The sequence below is a fragment of the Toxorhynchites rutilus genome, chromosome 3 (assembly GCF_029784135.1).
Source record: "Toxorhynchites rutilus septentrionalis strain SRP chromosome 3, ASM2978413v1, whole genome shotgun sequence".
NCBI lineage: Eukaryota > Metazoa > Arthropoda > Insecta > Diptera > Culicidae > Toxorhynchites > Toxorhynchites rutilus.
Genome location: NC_073746.1, coordinates 61856629 through 61873890, shown reverse-complemented (window position 1 = coordinate 61873890; position 17262 = coordinate 61856629). Strand labels below are relative to the sequence as shown.

The following is a 17262-nucleotide window of genomic DNA, read 5'->3' as shown; positions in this document are numbered from 1 at the left end:
GTACAGTGTTAAAGTCAGACCATAAAAAATAGGATTTCCTTTTTGAATTATACATTGGATCAGTATTTATATAAGTACTTGTGGAGCTCCAAAATGAGCCACGGAGTACATTCTTAATCCAGCCGAATGCGACCATTAAAACAGACGATCACTCACCCAACAAAGTTCAGTTACCTCGGCCTCATCGATTATGCCTTGGCGGTCTTTTTTATAAGGATTTACAGCCACAGAAGCTCTCACGAACAAGTACCCGCATGCCCGCGCCACGAAATGTTTTCGAAGAAGTGACTCTACAGGCTCTCGAAGAATTTAAATAAACAAAAACGAGAGCTCGTTATGATACCTTTTGGCTAGCGGTCCGGCTGCTTAATCACCGACACTCCGGCTGACGAAGATGGATAAATGAAATGCCATTGGCCACCAATGCGCAGCAGCAGCATCTGTAAGAACTGCGCCTCCGGGATTTAAGAGCCACAGACCCACAAATGCCAGGTCAGCATTTCGATAACATAACTCACCTGCGGTGGAATGATGCTCTTGAGCGAACCATTTTTTCCGGCATCGTTTGAGGAGTTGGTGCTTACTTGAGGATTTCGTGGATTTGCTCGAACGTGGCGCAGGCACGCAGCAATTAGCCATATTGGGCTGCTGCTCGGAGTGTAAATCTTAACGATAAAACAACGATCGGAGCACGGACCATATTTGGGGACCCTCCGTGAGGATGGTCTGAATGTGTTTTCAGTGCATAAATGCGTTCGTAACAGCCTGTGGCTGCCTGCGCGCATGTTCAATAAATGGGAGGCTGGCCAACTCACGATTGGGTACTGTTAAAAAAGAACAAGCAGAAATCGGGATAATACTAAGAGGTGAATCGCATCGATAAACACAAAGTACCCAGACAACAGCATGTGAACAATGCATTATTCTCAGCTTCAATATTGAACGTAAAAACAATCTATCCGATAAAGAGAGTGATCCAGAGATGAGATGTCGAAATTCTCCAGCTGGATCCAACTGGCTTCGCGTGACTCGGTCGGAGATGATTTCTCATAGCTCATATTTGTTTGAATATCTAAGCTTGTATGAAGAAAAATATCACCGGATTTTGACATAGGACTATGTCTTTGATTTGTATATAGGGGAGTCACTCTACGAAAAGTGTAATGTATTCATTAAGAGTTTTCAAACGCATATTACTCAAAATAGTTATTGCGACATATGTAATGTTATATACCATGAGACAGGAAATTTATTCAGCAATTTTTTGCTTGAAACACGAACAGAAAATATAGTAAAAAAGTAGTAAAGAAGTAGAATCACAGTTCTACTTATGTTTATGTGAATCGGTAAACAAAAAAAATATCATCATTGATTACATTGAATATGAAATTTATGGGGAAAAAACGAAAAAACATGTTGAAAGTACTCACGACACATAACAGGGTGGAATGGTAGATGAAGTATATGTGAATCGGTAAACAAAAAAAATATCATCATGGATTACATTGAATATGAAATTTATGGGGAAAAAACGAAAAAACATGTTGAAAGTACTCACGATTTCGTGATATTTTGAGGTAAAATACACATGACATCATGAAGTTGCTTTATTTATAATGAAAAGCTATGCCATTGTGATTTCCATTGACTTATTATGATTTTTTTTTTCTGTGAAATAATGTTCGTTTTCAGCTCTCGCAATCATGTCATATTGGTTCTACTGCTCAATCTATCATAGAAGGAATTGAGCCATTGAGAATTATGAATATAAGTCATGAAGAATATTAATATTTTTTTTTGTGATGCGATGTAATGCCGATCTCAATAAGTCTTCGCATGATATTCGCTGCCTCCTCCTAATTAATGAACGATCACTGTATGGGTGACACTTCCCTCGTTGCTTTGATGAAATCTTGCATGAAGTCCGAGGTCTGAAGTCTTGCATCTGATAACTTTAAGACCTTGCTAATTTGTTAGATAGAACGAATAAAAAATTGCACGAAATGTTGTGTTACATACAACACCCATGGGAACGAAGTTGGAAGAAAGAATGTATAATACATGATTTACCTTCGCACCCGCTCGCAAAACATATCTCTTTTATTTGTTAAATTACCCACTTGTTTTATTATTTTCACTGTTGATGTCTCAGGCGAAAAAATATAGATTTCTTTGATTTAAGCTTATATTTATGTAGATTTTTACTATTTAGACTTGTGTTTAATAAATGGAGACTCCTTGTCATAATTGAATAAACAGAAGAAAAGTGTAGTAATGGCTTTTATGGTGTTTTTTTGTACATTTGTTAAAAAGAATCTGGTTCCGAACTCTACCACGTTATCTCATCTTACCCGTTTGAAGCATACCAGTTCATCCAGGAGACGGTTTTTTTCAGGATTCCATTTGATGTATTAAAAGAAAAAAAAATTACAGACAATAAAAAAACACAATTCAAATCCAATTACTTCACTCAATCACAGTCCTATGTCAAGATCCCATCCGTGTCCTTAGGCCCGGACCCTTCCTTTTTTTCAAAATCTTGATCATGAAAACATTTTTTTAATAATTACCAATCATAACTACCATATCACCTCTAAAGACGGGAAAAGTGAAAATAAAGTAAGCTGAAATCCGTCCCACAACACAAATTATTGCCGACCGTGTTTAACTTATCACAATGTGTTTTTGAAATAAGAAATTCTTCCGAAACCAGCTGATCATTTTTTCCCATTATTGCTCGGTTAATTTCCCCGTCACATTAAATCCTCTAAGCAGAGATAAGCATTCTGCACGACTGGCGCTGACGGCTCAACTTTTACCACTATCTTGCTTACAGCACCGATACAAGATTTTTTTTCTCTGTTTGCCGCTTGTTTTTGTCGATCAAAGAAAATGATTCCGTAAAAAGCCTCAATCTAAATATTTGATTTAACAGTTATGTGTGTCAATTAGATGCCTGGAACCACCAGCTCTGTATCTGCCTCTCACCCCAAAGTTGTCTGCAGCCAATGGGTATGGATCAAGTTTGATCACTTTATCCATAATGAAAGTGTGAACTTTAATGATTGGGCGAACAAAAGCCAATGGAACTGAAACCGATGACAGCCAACGAACCGAAAAAATCAAAGATAATTGGAAATCATTGTTCACCATATACCGATAAAATTATTATTAGGAAATATCTCTATGATAATTCTTCATGTGACATTGAATACCTCACGGAACACTGTTGACCGGTTTACCGTGTGAACTTTTAACAAATAAAGATTAACACGTTAAGCCCAGCGTCGGTCCCTAGGGGCTATTTTCTATTTACACGACAAATATCTTCGGTAGATGGGACCGACACTGATATTGTGCAAACGCCCTTGATGCGGGCTAAATGGAAAGCGGAGCAAGATAAAATCGGGGCTCAATGTGTTAATAATATCAACTTTCCTATAAAAAATCGGATTAAAAAAAATCACCTCCATCGATTCCTATCACATGATCAACATTTGCATTTTGACGTAGGACTACGTCTAACCTTTCAATATAGGGACCCATTTCAATATTTCAGTGTGAAAAAGTGTTCAGTTTTTGAACGCTAGTACCTCCTCAATTAATGAATGGATTTTGGTTCCAAATACACATATAGATAGGAAATATCCTCAGCAATTGTTTATATGCTACACATTACGGGTTTTCAGCTCATATAAAGTTCAAATTGATGAAAAATTGGAAGAAAGAATTCCCTACTTTCCCATACATGTTGTCTGCGCTCCCGCAGCAAACAGCTATTCATTACAAGCAACCACGGGTACGGGCGAACCGTATGGACAAAGCGTATGGACAAAGCATTACGGGTTTTCAGCTCATATAAAGTTCAAATTGATGAAAAATTGGAAGAAAGAATTCCCTACTTTCCCATACATGTTGTCTGCGCTCCCGCAGCAAACAGCTATTCATTACAAGCAACCACGGGTACGGGCGAACCGTATGGACAAAGCGAAGGAGGGAGACAAAAAAGAGATTATAAATAAATATAGGCGGTCGCTACAACGTTAACTATATGGCTATATAAAGTGAGCGATGGTGGGGCTTGGCCACATTCTATCATCGGACGCCAAGCAGTAAAGACGCTATCTTGAAATTGAGTTTCAGCATAACAGATTGCTGCATTTGCCGGGGATGTATGCGGTGTGATACCGCTAGAATGAGAGACAGGAGTTTCAATGGGATGTGGAGCAGGAGAGCAATCGAAGTGTGTTAAAAGCGGTGGAAGCGTCGAACCGGGTGAATCAGTGGCTAATCGCGCTTGATTTGATAGAATGCTGGAGTTTATGAACGGTTTTATTTAGCTGTGACATATTTGTATATTTGTATGTAACATGTTTGTCTATGGCGCAGTACCACGTTAATTGAAATTTGACCCCTTTCCTGTTGACCGGTTGATCTTAAATTTGGAACACACCCTTATCTCTGCAGTCATTATAAAACTGCATATTCTATGATATTGAAAATCCAAGATGGCGACCGCTATAAAATGGCGAATTACATATTTTCTCAAAGCCCCATCAATATGGGTATCAAATGAAAGGAATTGACTATTAGAACTCAGTTATTTATGAAAAATGCAAATCCAAAGTGGCCGCCACCACAAAATGGCGGATTACATATTATATATGGGTATCAAATGAAGGACTTGACTAGTAGAACACAGTTATTCATGAGGAGTGCAAAGCCCAATTATATCACGATACCAGACGGTAAATTCCTATTACGATATACTTGCCATCAAGTATGTGTTCGTTGCCGGCTGAACAATAACCCGTATTTCGTATTTGAATCTAAACGTTTGAGTGTTTGCTGAGTGCTGAGGTTTTATTTTATCCTTTGATTTTTTTTCTGTAATTTTGTACATGAAAACTTGATCGTTCTGGGATCTGTGCCCCATGATATTCGAATAATGGACACCCTTTGGTGTAGTGCTACGTTTCTCCGGTTATGTCCCCGACATTATCCACCCGTCTTTTTCCGTCATAATCTTCGAATATTTTAAACTTTTTCCCTTTCTTATATACGCGTTCATAAGGCTAATAAAAATCGGTTTGACTCGAGTACGAAACAATTATGCAACATGGCCTTTCACCTTATAAGAACATCTTTACAATAAATATTTTGTGCAAAATCGAAAGCCTATAAGCAACTCAAAACCTTTCACGTGAAAGATTGAAAAAAATATCATTCAAAAAAGGTAAGTACTAATAATGTTTCTTTCTCATAATAATTAAGATGAGACAATTAGAGTGAATGTGAATGTTTTAATAATTTGGATGATGTCAAGACATATAATATTTGGACGCACTGTTTATTTTACTGCAGTTTTTGACAGGAGTTTATTTTGAAATGTTTTCTCTCTCTGTGTATTTCGGTTTGTTTATTCGATATTCCACCATTCCATGCAAACCCGATATAAAGGTTCTCAGATTTTCGTTAAAATTAGTTGTTTTGTTTCTTATCGCAAAATATTGAACCCATATTTTTAAATTTTTTTTGACGTAGGACTACGTCTTTCATTTCTATACTGGGGTGTAAGTTCAAAGTTTCGACAACGAAAGCGTTACGTCGGTGAACGAGATTTTGAGCGTTAATAGCTCCAAAACAACTGAACAAAATGGTATGATATACACTTTATTCGAAAGATAAAATGTCTACGAATTCTATGCTTGTTACTTATTGATCCAAAAAATTGTTTCAATAGCCTTGAAATTCCTTTCAAAGCAGGTTATTGAAATCACACCAATCGGTATAAAAGCGAGTGTCGCTCGAAAATCCACTCATTTATGATTGCGCAACGATTGAGGTACCATCGCTGGAATGAATGGATGTTTCCCTAACACAGATTTCTAAACCATGGAGCCTGGGGAAACTAGCATTGCAAATTAGATGCAAGCAGCGGGAGCTTTTGTAATCGTTTGTGTTTTTGCAAATCGGAATGTTTCCCTAACACAGACTTCAAAACCATGGAGCCTGGGGAAACAGACATTGCAAATTATATGCAATCAACGAGTATTTTTGCTCTCGTTTGCGTTTTTGCAAATAGGAATGTTTCCCTAACACAGACTTTAAAACCATGGAGCCTAGGAAAATTGGCATGGTACTTTTCACTTGTTTGCGTTTCTACAAATCGGAATATATCTCAAACACGGATTTGAAAACCATGGAACAATGGAAATTTGCATTGCAAATGAGATGCAAGCTGCGAGTACTTTTGTACTCGCTTGCATTTTTGCAAACCGGAATGTGTTTCCCCAACACAGATTCCGAAACCAATACGTTGGGAAAATCGGCATTGCAGATCTTGGTAGTACTTTTATAATCCCATGCATTTCTACACTCCGAAATTCGTTTTGCCAACACGGTCTACAAAAGCGGGTACAACTTCTACGCAGACCGTTTGATGATGGCAAAACGTTGATAACTATTTGCTGCGATAACCACTACCATAATGCATGAATTGATCCAAATTGGGATTTGTTTGCAATTGAATTGGTAAATTGTTTCATTCATTCACTAGTTTAATCAATACATACAAAAGATAGCTCTGCGCAGCAGCGATATCGTATCCAATGAAGAACATCCGAGGTGCGATTATTGCTAATTGAAAAAAACACAAATGATTACTAAGCCAACGGCAGTCCTACGTCAACCTTGCGGTTATATCATAGGTATAACCCATCCATAGTTTTTTTGGTCCGAAAAGTTAAATATTTTCCATTTATTTCCAAAATTGACTTTTTTTCGTTTTTGTGTTATGATTTTTCAAAATTAACATGTTTTCAGATATTCCTATGCGACTAGACTGGTTCTATGCGACTAGAATCCAATTATTTATTCGATATTTTCTTCAAAGCAGACTAGCTCGTTGGCATTAATTTGATATATCGATCATCTGTTCAAAAGCTATGCATTTTTTAGAGAACTCATTTTTGGGAAAAGAGGAAAAAATGATATTTCGAACAATCGGTTAACTTTGAAAAATCATAACACAAAAACGAGAAAAGCTTCCGAGAAAAAAATTTTAAAAAGTATAGCACCCTCTAGTCCAATACCATGTTATCAATAAAACACAAATACAATAAATAACTACGAAAACAATTTTTTTTTTCAAGTACAGGTCGGACTCGATAATACAGTAACTCGATTACATGTGATTCGATTATATAATTTTAGACTCTATTATATACAGTTTGAGAAAAAAAAAGTTTGTTTTTATATTTCAAATATTAATTACTTCAAGCGAAGATGAAATATTTCAACGTTCAAGTGAAAGTTAATTGGCTATTAATGGAGGCAACAGAATTGTTAGATATAAAACACCGATTTCCGGTGTTTTTTCGGTTTTCAAAAAACTCAAATTTTAATGTCTGCGACGCTAGTAAATGAAGCCCTGAGCTTATACCTTGCATTGGGTAGATTATAGTGCAAATCAACATTACGCAACAAGTTCCGAATGAAAAATCGAGATAAATTTGAGTTTTCTTGAAAAACGAAAAATCACCGAAAATGAAGGTTTGATGCCAAATGTCTTAAAATTGCATTAAATAATTGCATAATTTACAGTTTTCTCGAAATTTTTTGTTGGTCAAAAAAAATATTTTTTTCGTACTTGGTCGTTTTTTCGATTGAAAAATCGATGTTTGACAAAGAAAATTTTTTTGAGATAACTGTAAATCTGGATGTGTCATGCAATTTTGAGACATCTGACATCAAATTGTTTTCTTAAAAACCCTGATTTCCGGTGATTTTTCGCTTTTCAAAAAACTCAAATTTTAACGTTTGTGAATGAAATGCGGTAATGAAATGAAATCCGAATGAGCTAATATTTTGCTAATACTTTGGGTATATAATCGTGCAAATCAACATGTCGTAGCAAGTTCCGAATGAAAAATCAAGATAACTATTCTTATTGGCACCCAAAACCATACTTTTCGTTTCGAACTCCAAAAAAATGCCGATTTTTGACAAAAAAAAATTTCGAGATGACACTAGATCTCGTTTCATGCAATTTTAAGACATTTGGCATCAAAGAAAATTTTTCGAAAACCCAGATTTCCCCCCCTTGGATGATTTTTCGATTTTCAAAAAACTCAAACTTTGCCCGCTTTGCGCCACTCTCCCTTAAGTCCGATTGAGCTGAAATTCGGCATAGGGTGCTTTTTCGAGGTGGTGAACATTTTTTATAGAGTAACTTTTTGAAATTTTAGGGTCGATTTTTCCCCATACCTTCATTGGCACCCTAGGCAGCATCCACGAATTTTCTATTTTACGTCACCAAAAAGTTAAAGACATTAGACATCGCCGCGACTCTATTTGTTGGAAGTAACAAATATTGTAATTCTGGGAAATGAGAGCAAATAGTACGCAACACGTCAACATATCGTAATAAAGCCTGTTTCAGTTATAATTTGGTCGCAAAAAGTAGAAACATAGAAACACGAAAAGTTCGAAAATTCATCCGAACAGCTGACGGATAATTTTCATGTTTTTTTCCCTTCAAGTTCATTAAAAAACTTACAAAATGACATTCTTCCCTTTTTGTACGTTATTTCTATGCTGAGAAGTGTCCTTCTTTATGCACCAAATTGTAATAGAAACAGGATTTATGTGGAGAACCTTTCGTCAGTAAATTTGTAAATGTAAACTTGAAGTTCGTCACGGCAATGCGTCTCAATCGATATCGCCCTTTTTCTAGAAAAACAGTTCATATTGCATTAGTACAAAGTCATGACCCCTTTCTTCTCTTCAATCACGTAGAATAGGGTGAAGTGTAACAGATCGCCCATTTTTGTGCAAAAGCTTGAATTACATTTCGGTCAAAAACATTTGAAATACATCAGTGCCACTGAATTTGTGTGTTTCAAAAGATTTCAACTGATTTATTCAAGGAATTAGTTCATTTCCCCAGAGCATTCTATCGAACTTTAGTCCACTATTGTTTGTTGTATGGAATCAATGCTGGTTTGTATGAAGAAAAGGCCCTATGGAAATAGCAACTTTATTCTGGTACGAGTATTTTGTATAGCACACCAATGCTCACAGCAGACCGTGTGGCCTAATGGATAAGGCGTCGGACTTCGAATCCGAAGATTGCAGGTTCGAGTCCTGTCACGGTCGGGCCGATCGAATTGTTTTTATACGAACGAGGATCAATAATTCCGCAGTAAAAGGATGATAGATATATGGAAATAGATGAGATAGATAAGAAGATAAGATAGATAAAAGATGATTGTGTTCGTTCGATGAAAATGGAATTTGATTGAGAATATTTTTTAAACATAAATGGACCGACCCGTTTAACGCTTTTCGCTGGTAGTTGAGCGCATAAGTGTACTCTAAAAGTTGGCAGAATGTTTATTTCGGGAACTAGTAGAACGCCTATTGAGCTGAAATTAGACTAGAATATGTAAAAATGTATTCCCTAATCAACAAAAGATACAATAGAAATAAATTCGATTGATTAGATTTATTTGAAACGAATTATATTTCTACGGTAAGCAAGATTGAATTAACATAGTAATTTCCGTTAGATGATCGTCTATGCAAATCATGTAGAATGTTTGCAAAAAGTTCTATAGTAAATGATCAGTAGATTTTGAAAAAAATTGTGTTTTATAACCTTGAGTTGGTATCACTAGACTGACACCTGAACAACACTTGCCAATTGTGAACATTTTGTACGATAACGACTGTCCATTTCAAAACTTCATTAATAGTGGTTAACGCGTTGATCGAAACGGATATGATAACGTTGCTAAAATATGATTGAAAAAAACCAAGTTTAGGCCATTTCATGAATCATTTAACGAATCTTTCAGCGTCAAACTAAATTAGTTACTCTTACTCAGTGTAGACACATATGTAGTTCGCCTTTGATATACTTGACACCGATAGCTCATAAACAACAGTCATGCTCGTATGACACAGATGGAAAATCAACTTCGCCGGCATATAAAAGAGTTAAGATACAACTAAACAAAAAAAATAACTGACTAAATTATGGAACTAGAACATTTTCTGCTTACCTACTGTGACTTTATTTTTAAATGGCGAACAGAGCGCGGACAGATGAATGTACAAACGGAGAGCAGATATCGCTCCCCCTGGGTTCTATTAAACTAGTGTTCAAGTATAGGATCGCCGTGATCGGTGCGTTCCAGTTGCTGATCCGAGCCGTCACCGTTTGAAGTCTGGGCACGCGAGTTGCCCGTTGGTGGGATGTTTAGAGGGAGGTCCACGGGTTCGAACAGTTCAGTTCGATCGGTTCAATGTGTGACTGGAAACGTGTCGTAAAATACGCTGCCGTGGATATTTCATAGCGCCTACAGATCGCTCGGTTAACGCCTCCTTTCACAAACGTAGGTACGATCGCCGATCGCTACCTGTTCCATGTGCAATCATTACACTGGTGAAAACGCCTTTACCGCGCAGATACGATTTGACGCTCTGACGAATTTCTGGTTGAATAGAACGAAACCACTACCAACCAACTTCAATGGTGAGCCTAATCATAGCATGTAACGCTCGTCAGTTTAAAAGGAATCAAACAGAACTCACTCGAACGCCCCTTCGATTGCTAATAAAGCAATTATGTCGATCAAAAAAATCATTACCATTTTCATTTCGGTTGTATTCAAAACGCGACACTTCAAGGATCTCAATCACAGTTATTCGGATGTATCTTAATAACTTTACTGCTGCCGCTGCTCTGCAGGCGGCGAACGAGTTGGGGGAGGAAGCCTGCATAATTGCAATTGTTAAACTCTCAATCCATTTCGAACGTCTAATTTACGCTGGCATACAAACCCACTGCGCGAGCAGTAATCCCACCTGGCTGGCGTGCAGCCTCGAGACTTCAATTTTCTGAAATTACCATCAACATTTGATCAAATTTATCTAATTACCCCTTCAGTTCGAGTGCTGGTGGCTAGCTGGCACACCAATGGTATGAATGGTCGAGGAAAAAAATAAATGTTTGTCATTCGTCAATTGACTGGCTGGCCGAGCCGAGCGCTGGATGGCTGCTGTGGTTTCAAAGGTATCACCAATTTTCCATCAGTCATGCCAATTGATACTGTGGATACTCGAGATTCAATTTTATGTTCGAGTGGCGTGGCCGATGTTTAGCATCCATTGCAGCGCTTGTTTCTCTCTAATCGATGACTGTTAAAGTAATTACATAACCCTGGGAAAAAAGGTTTGAGAATTGCGGCTGAGGACTATTAAAAAGACAAGAAGGGCAACTGGAAGCCACTCATTCAAGAGAGGAAATCGGTAGTTTATTCGTCAGGTTATTGGATTATCACTCCCGCTATTCATAAAACTGAAGGAGAAATTGAAATTGAGTATCAAAGTACAATATGTCATTCTTTTGTCTGTAATAACATGTTGATAATAATCAATGTAAATAAATAATGTATATCGTATTATGCTTCTTATTGCATATTGTTCTTGATGTTGAATGAGTGTATATGTCTTTTCTTTAAAATTTTGTTTTTTTTGTGACTCTGTTGTTTTTTTCTCTCTGTATTTCAAATTTACATACTTGGATGCACATTCTGTCAAATAAATACCGGGAGTTTGTAATTATAAATTTTCCCGCTGAACATTTTAGATTTTTTCTAAGTGCGTACTACTGTCAGTGGTCTTAATGTAAATTTTGAGCGTCATCTGTCATTAGTTTGTTTACAGCGTCATTAAGAATAAGTTATTCTTTTATTTTTTATGTTTTATATGAATAAATCTATTGGTCAAAGATATATAAATTTAGTGTTGCAAATTAAATTTCTTTCCTAAGGCATTCAAAGACGGTCGAGAAGAGATAAACGATTTGCCACGTCAAAGACGACCATCCACGTCTTCAACTGATCGAAACATCGACAAAACAAAATGAATGGTGCTCGGAAATCGCAATTTTAGTTTTTTGAGTCATATTTTGGTTAATGTTTTAGGTAAGAGAAAAGTCACAGTACGACTAGTGCCAAAAGTGTTCAATTTTTCTTCAAAAATTTAATCGCAATCAAGTGGCTGAAGACATGCTTGAATGATCAAATTTTGATCTCACATTCATCCAGCGCATAAGTACACTCCAGATATGACACCGTGTTTCCTATTTCCGACACTCAAATTACCGCTTCGTGGGACCCTTTTTGACAGCATCGAATTCGTTGCGGGAACTAAAGACAATCCTTGAATACAGCTATGAAAAGTGTTTCGATGACTGGATTGTTCGTTGTAAAAAAATGGGTGGGTTATATCTATGACATAACCGCAAGGTTGATGTGGGACTACCTTAGCTTAGCAATCATTTGTTTGTGTTGATTAAATTTTTGATTGGATGAAACAATTTCCGAATTCAATTGAATTAAATATAACATGCCCCCAACTTACATGTATTTGGAATGCCAATTTTCCAACACTCCTCGGATTTAAAGTTAGGGAAACACATTTCATTCGGAACAAAAACACCCCTGACTTTCATGTATTTGCAATGCCGATTTCTCCAACGCTGCTTGGTTTTGAAGTCTGTGTTAAGAAACACATTTCGGTGAGAACAAAAATCCCCATACTTTCATGTATTTGCAATGCCGATTGCCCCGAAGCTGCTTGGTTTGATGGCTGTGTTAGGGAAACCGTAAATCGGACCAATCAAAACGAGGCAGTTAGGGCGTTTAGATAACGCTTAACATGTTAACATGTTAGCATTCAATTGGTTATCTAATGAAAAATAACATTTTATTGATTGCGATAGAAGCGTAGAAATATTCCCTATCAATTGATGCAAACATCTTTCCGATCCAGTAAGAAATGTTCGAGTTATAAGCATTCGGAATCTTTCATTTTTTCCTGCATATACTTAGATATACTGGCGGCGGCGCTTTTCCATCTCCTCTTAAAATCATTAATGCCATTCGCTTTCTCCTTAGTTTCGAATAATTTTCGCTTAATCAGAGCCCAGTACTTTTTCACTGGGCGAAACTCTAGACAATTCGGTGGATTTGCTGTTTTTGGCACATATTTGACCTCATGTGCATTTTACCATTCCAGGATGGATTTTGCATAGTGACAAGAGGCCAAATCTGGCCAAAACAACGCTGGAGAGTCGTGGCATCTTTGTTGATAGTGCCGGTAGAGACGAAAGATTTGGATTTTCGGCCACAACTGCATATGGCCTGCCAAACCAAGTACTTTTTGGGGAATTTAGACTGCTTCTTGGTCCGCATTCCACTCGGCTACGGCATTCCTTCGCATTGCAGTATAAAAAGCGAGACTCGAAAGCTGTTTGAAGTCTTCGAGAACATAAGTTGCATCGTCCATTATGGGGCATGAACATTTTTGCAAAAACTGGGTGTAGAGCACCTTAGCACGGCTTTTTGCATTGAAATTTTGCTTATCATCACGATTGGGTACCTTTTTCACTTTGTACGCCTTCAGTCCATGCCTCTACTTCACTTTTTGTACATATGATTTTGATTTTCCAACCTTTCGAGCCACATTTCTAACTGAAAGGTGAAACCTTTCGGTCCATCTGTCGGGAGCATACTTTTCGATTTGTTCCGCTTCCAACCTTCCGATCCACAGTTAAGCGCTGGTCAAACGATTTGCACACACTAAACACGGTACTCTTCGGCAGTTTTTGCTTTTTGGCGAGATCGCGTACCGAAAGTGTTGGATCTCGCTGCCATTCGCGCAAAATGCGTTTGCATACTTCATCTTGATTCGACGCAATTCTACCAAACTGAAGAAGAATGTAAACATGTTGGACATCGAAATAAAGAGGAGGGTTTCAGCTGTCATGTAAGTGAAATATTTCTTTTATTGGTGAAATATTCCTTAAACTACACTGAAAGAAAAGTGTCCGAAATTTAACGTGGACAGGCTTTAAGCTAGTCTTTTATTAAAAAATACTGAACTCGCGAGAAAAAAAATAGAGTTTTTTTACGTGATTATTGATTGTAGTCGATTTTTATTGTTTTCATGGCTTTGGACGAGAGGGCGCTATATTTTAAAATATTTTTTCTTGAAAGCTGAGGGTTATTTACATGACATGACATGACTTTTTTTTCGTCTTTGAGACATGTTTTTTCGAAGTTAAACGATGGTTCGAAAAAACATCCACTTTTCCACTACAAAAACTCATAACTTTTCAACTGCTGGAACGATTCAGATGATCAACATATTAAATTGAAGCTTATGAGTTAGTTTTCGTTGAAAAAATATTATTTTAGCGAAAAACTTGGATCTTCGTTTTGCAATTATTGATTGAATGAGTTTTTCATAGTTTTCTCGATTAAAGATAGAGGGCGCTGAATTCTTTTATATGTTTACTGGAAAGCTAAGGTTTTTCTTCATATACTATATACGGAAATCAGAAAGGTGTTATTTTTCATTTTTCGTTGCAAATTTAACATGTTTTAAGTCTTTGTTTAATATTGGTATATGATTAAATTAGACCTATGCGACTAGAATCCAATCTTCCCGCATGTATGATATTTTTTTCAATGGAGGTTAGTGTTTATGTCGATCATCTAAATCGGTTCAGTAGGTCAAATGTTATGATTTAAAAAAAAATTAATTTTAACCTTGAGCTTGGGTAGACTGTACACTTCGTAGTTGCTCTTCGTGATTGACCTGAACCAGCGAAATTGCACAAAGAACACACAGAATGACACTTGGGAGTAGCAAATCATTATCATTGTGCAAGTTTCGGTGATTCGAGCTTTGAAAAGTCAATAACGACGCCAGGGAAAGGGAAGGAATTTAAATATGATAATTGCCGCCCGAAGGCCTGAAGGGTGAAAACGCGAACCTGCAAATTTATCATAAGATTTTTATAAAAAAATACGCATGAACTTTCCTTGGGTGAATATGAACACAGCAAAGAATGCCCCCGACTTTCATGTATTTGCAATGCCGATTTCCCCAGGCACCTTGGTTTAGAAGTCTGTAGTTTCAGGAAATATAGAATTTTATTCATTTTCACTATAATGAATTGTTATGGGCTGCCCAAAATGATTGACACAATCTCGTAAATCAATAAGAAAATGACTGAGTTATAAATGTGAGTACAATAGGGAGCTTGTATCTTCAATTTCGACCAATCAGAACGAGGTGTTTCCGTTTGAAGATTTTTCGATTGTTTGATAGTTAGTTTCATATAACAGATTCCAGATAAATCTGGAAGGTTGACAACGCTGGCTCCATTGCTTATTTCTTCCATTTCCGTCAACTGACTCATTGAAAATTTTGGAGATAGTCCACCAGTTTTCGAATCCTTCATTGTTTTTGACGTAGGACTAACCACCCTATATTATATGCCGTTTCGGACCCAACCGATCCTCACGCCCGCAGATCGCATCTGTTGAAGTCGAACAGCCAACGTGCATTCGTGTTCCAGGCACAATGAGTGATTTCAAGAGGCAGCTGCAAGTTACACATTTGGCGACCGTGACAGGTTCTGTTTTGTTATCAAGTAATACAGCAATCAAATCAAATAAAATAGTATTCTGGAAATCACTCATGGCGTATCTGTATAAATAGCCTAACGACCTTTGAAGAACAAAATCAAAAGTGCATGATTTTGAGTGTGATAGACAGGTTTACGATGTCAGTACATGAATGCTTGTAGTGAGCTTATTATATATGTGTTAGTAAAAATAGACTTTGCAAAATCAATATATTTTCCAATATCTTTCCTGATTGGTCGATTGGTCTGCGCATGTGTTGAATTAGTTGTTAGAAATAATAGGACGTGAATATTGAATAGACAATTGAGCTACTTGCGAGGTAGAATGGATGAAAGAGAAAGGTTCCTTTATGTGTGGTAAGACATGACTAGGTTTGTATATTGATGATTGATGCGAGCCAGAACGTCGAGTCAGATAATTTCTGGTTTAGTTCAGTGGGTCATGCAAAGAGTGAACAACGTATTGCATATGTCAAGTTTTCTATCAGCGGGAAACGATTAGTCGTTTCGATTGGTATCAGTACGTTGTTGGGTTTTGCAACCGTTCTTCTGAGCAATGAGTATGTTATTCGTTGTTACTTATGAATTTATTGATTTTATTTATGTTATTTATTTTATTATGTATGAGTAAAACGTAGACGTTGGATTTGTCATGTATGTCAGCTATTGTTTCATGTTTCCAGGAAGGTTGATAATTTAAGAAAACTGCGTATATCACACGGGCGAGTAGCATGAATCGCCATTTTCGATGCACGCTGTGAGAACCACACGAAATATGCATGTGTATGATGAATTCACGGATGTAATATGAAATTCGCGTTGAGAGGACCGCGTGGAAAATGCGTGTTGAGAGGACCGCGGATACTATTGAAAAATGCGTTTTGAGAGGACCGCAAATGCTATTAAAAATGCGCGTTGATTGGACCGCAAATGTTAATTAAGAACACGTGCTGAGAGGACCACAAATACTAGTGAAAAAGACGAGTTGTGAATACCGCATATTTGAATGCACGCTGGGAGGGCCACATGAAATATAAACAATGAGTAAGGAGGAATCTATCTTGTAAAATCGTGTTGAGAGGATCACAGAATATGTGAATGTGTGCTGGAAAAGCAAGAATCTTTTATAAAAAAGTGTGTTGAGAAGACCTCAAATTTCTATGCGCTCTGGGAGAGCCACTTGAGAGAAACATCAGTATAGAATAGTCTTTCATGTAAAAGCGTGCAGAGGAGACTGCAAATATCTATGTACGTTAGGAAAACCACATAAAGAAAATAAAGTGAGATATTGCGTTGTGAAGGCCACTCGCTTGATACGCCTGCAGAAGAAATACACAGACATCTTGGCACCCATGCTCCTTACAAAATAGAACGTTTTGGTGGGGAAGGATAGAGAAAAACGAGTTTAAATTCATTTTGGATTACGTCTTTCGGGAACATATTGAGGTACAAATTTAAAATCAAAAATCAAGCACATCGTGAAAATTGTCCAATTTCAAACACTTATTGTTCAGTCATTTCATGATGGATTGATGAAAATGTTGCGTCAATCGATTTCGGCACTCTTTAACATTTTTTTTATATTGAAGAAATCCCTAGAAAACCCCTATCCTAACGGAAATATCCACTCCTAATTGGTCGAAATTGACGACACATGCGGCGGTTCCCTAACAGAGACATCAAAACTAAGCTGCCTGGAGGAAATCGACATTGGAGTTTCATGAAAGTAGGGGGTGCTTTTGTTCCCAACGAAA

The 17262-nt window shown here is 37.1% G+C and overlaps 1 protein-coding gene, 1 non-coding gene and 1 pseudogene across 2 annotated transcripts in view; all 3 read left to right on the top strand.

Moving 5' to 3' along the window:
- Positions 1-17262, top strand: part of LOC129776333 (NADPH oxidase 5) — a 232572-nt gene that overhangs the window by 72543 nt on the left and 142767 nt on the right. The gene's annotated exons all lie outside the window — the stretch shown is intronic.
- On the top strand, positions 6583-6663 carry LOC129780946 (U4 spliceosomal RNA; annotated as a pseudogene).
- On the top strand, positions 9087-9159 carry Trnar-ucg (transfer RNA arginine (anticodon UCG)). The gene has a single exon. It is a non-coding gene; the product is annotated as a tRNA-Arg (tRNA).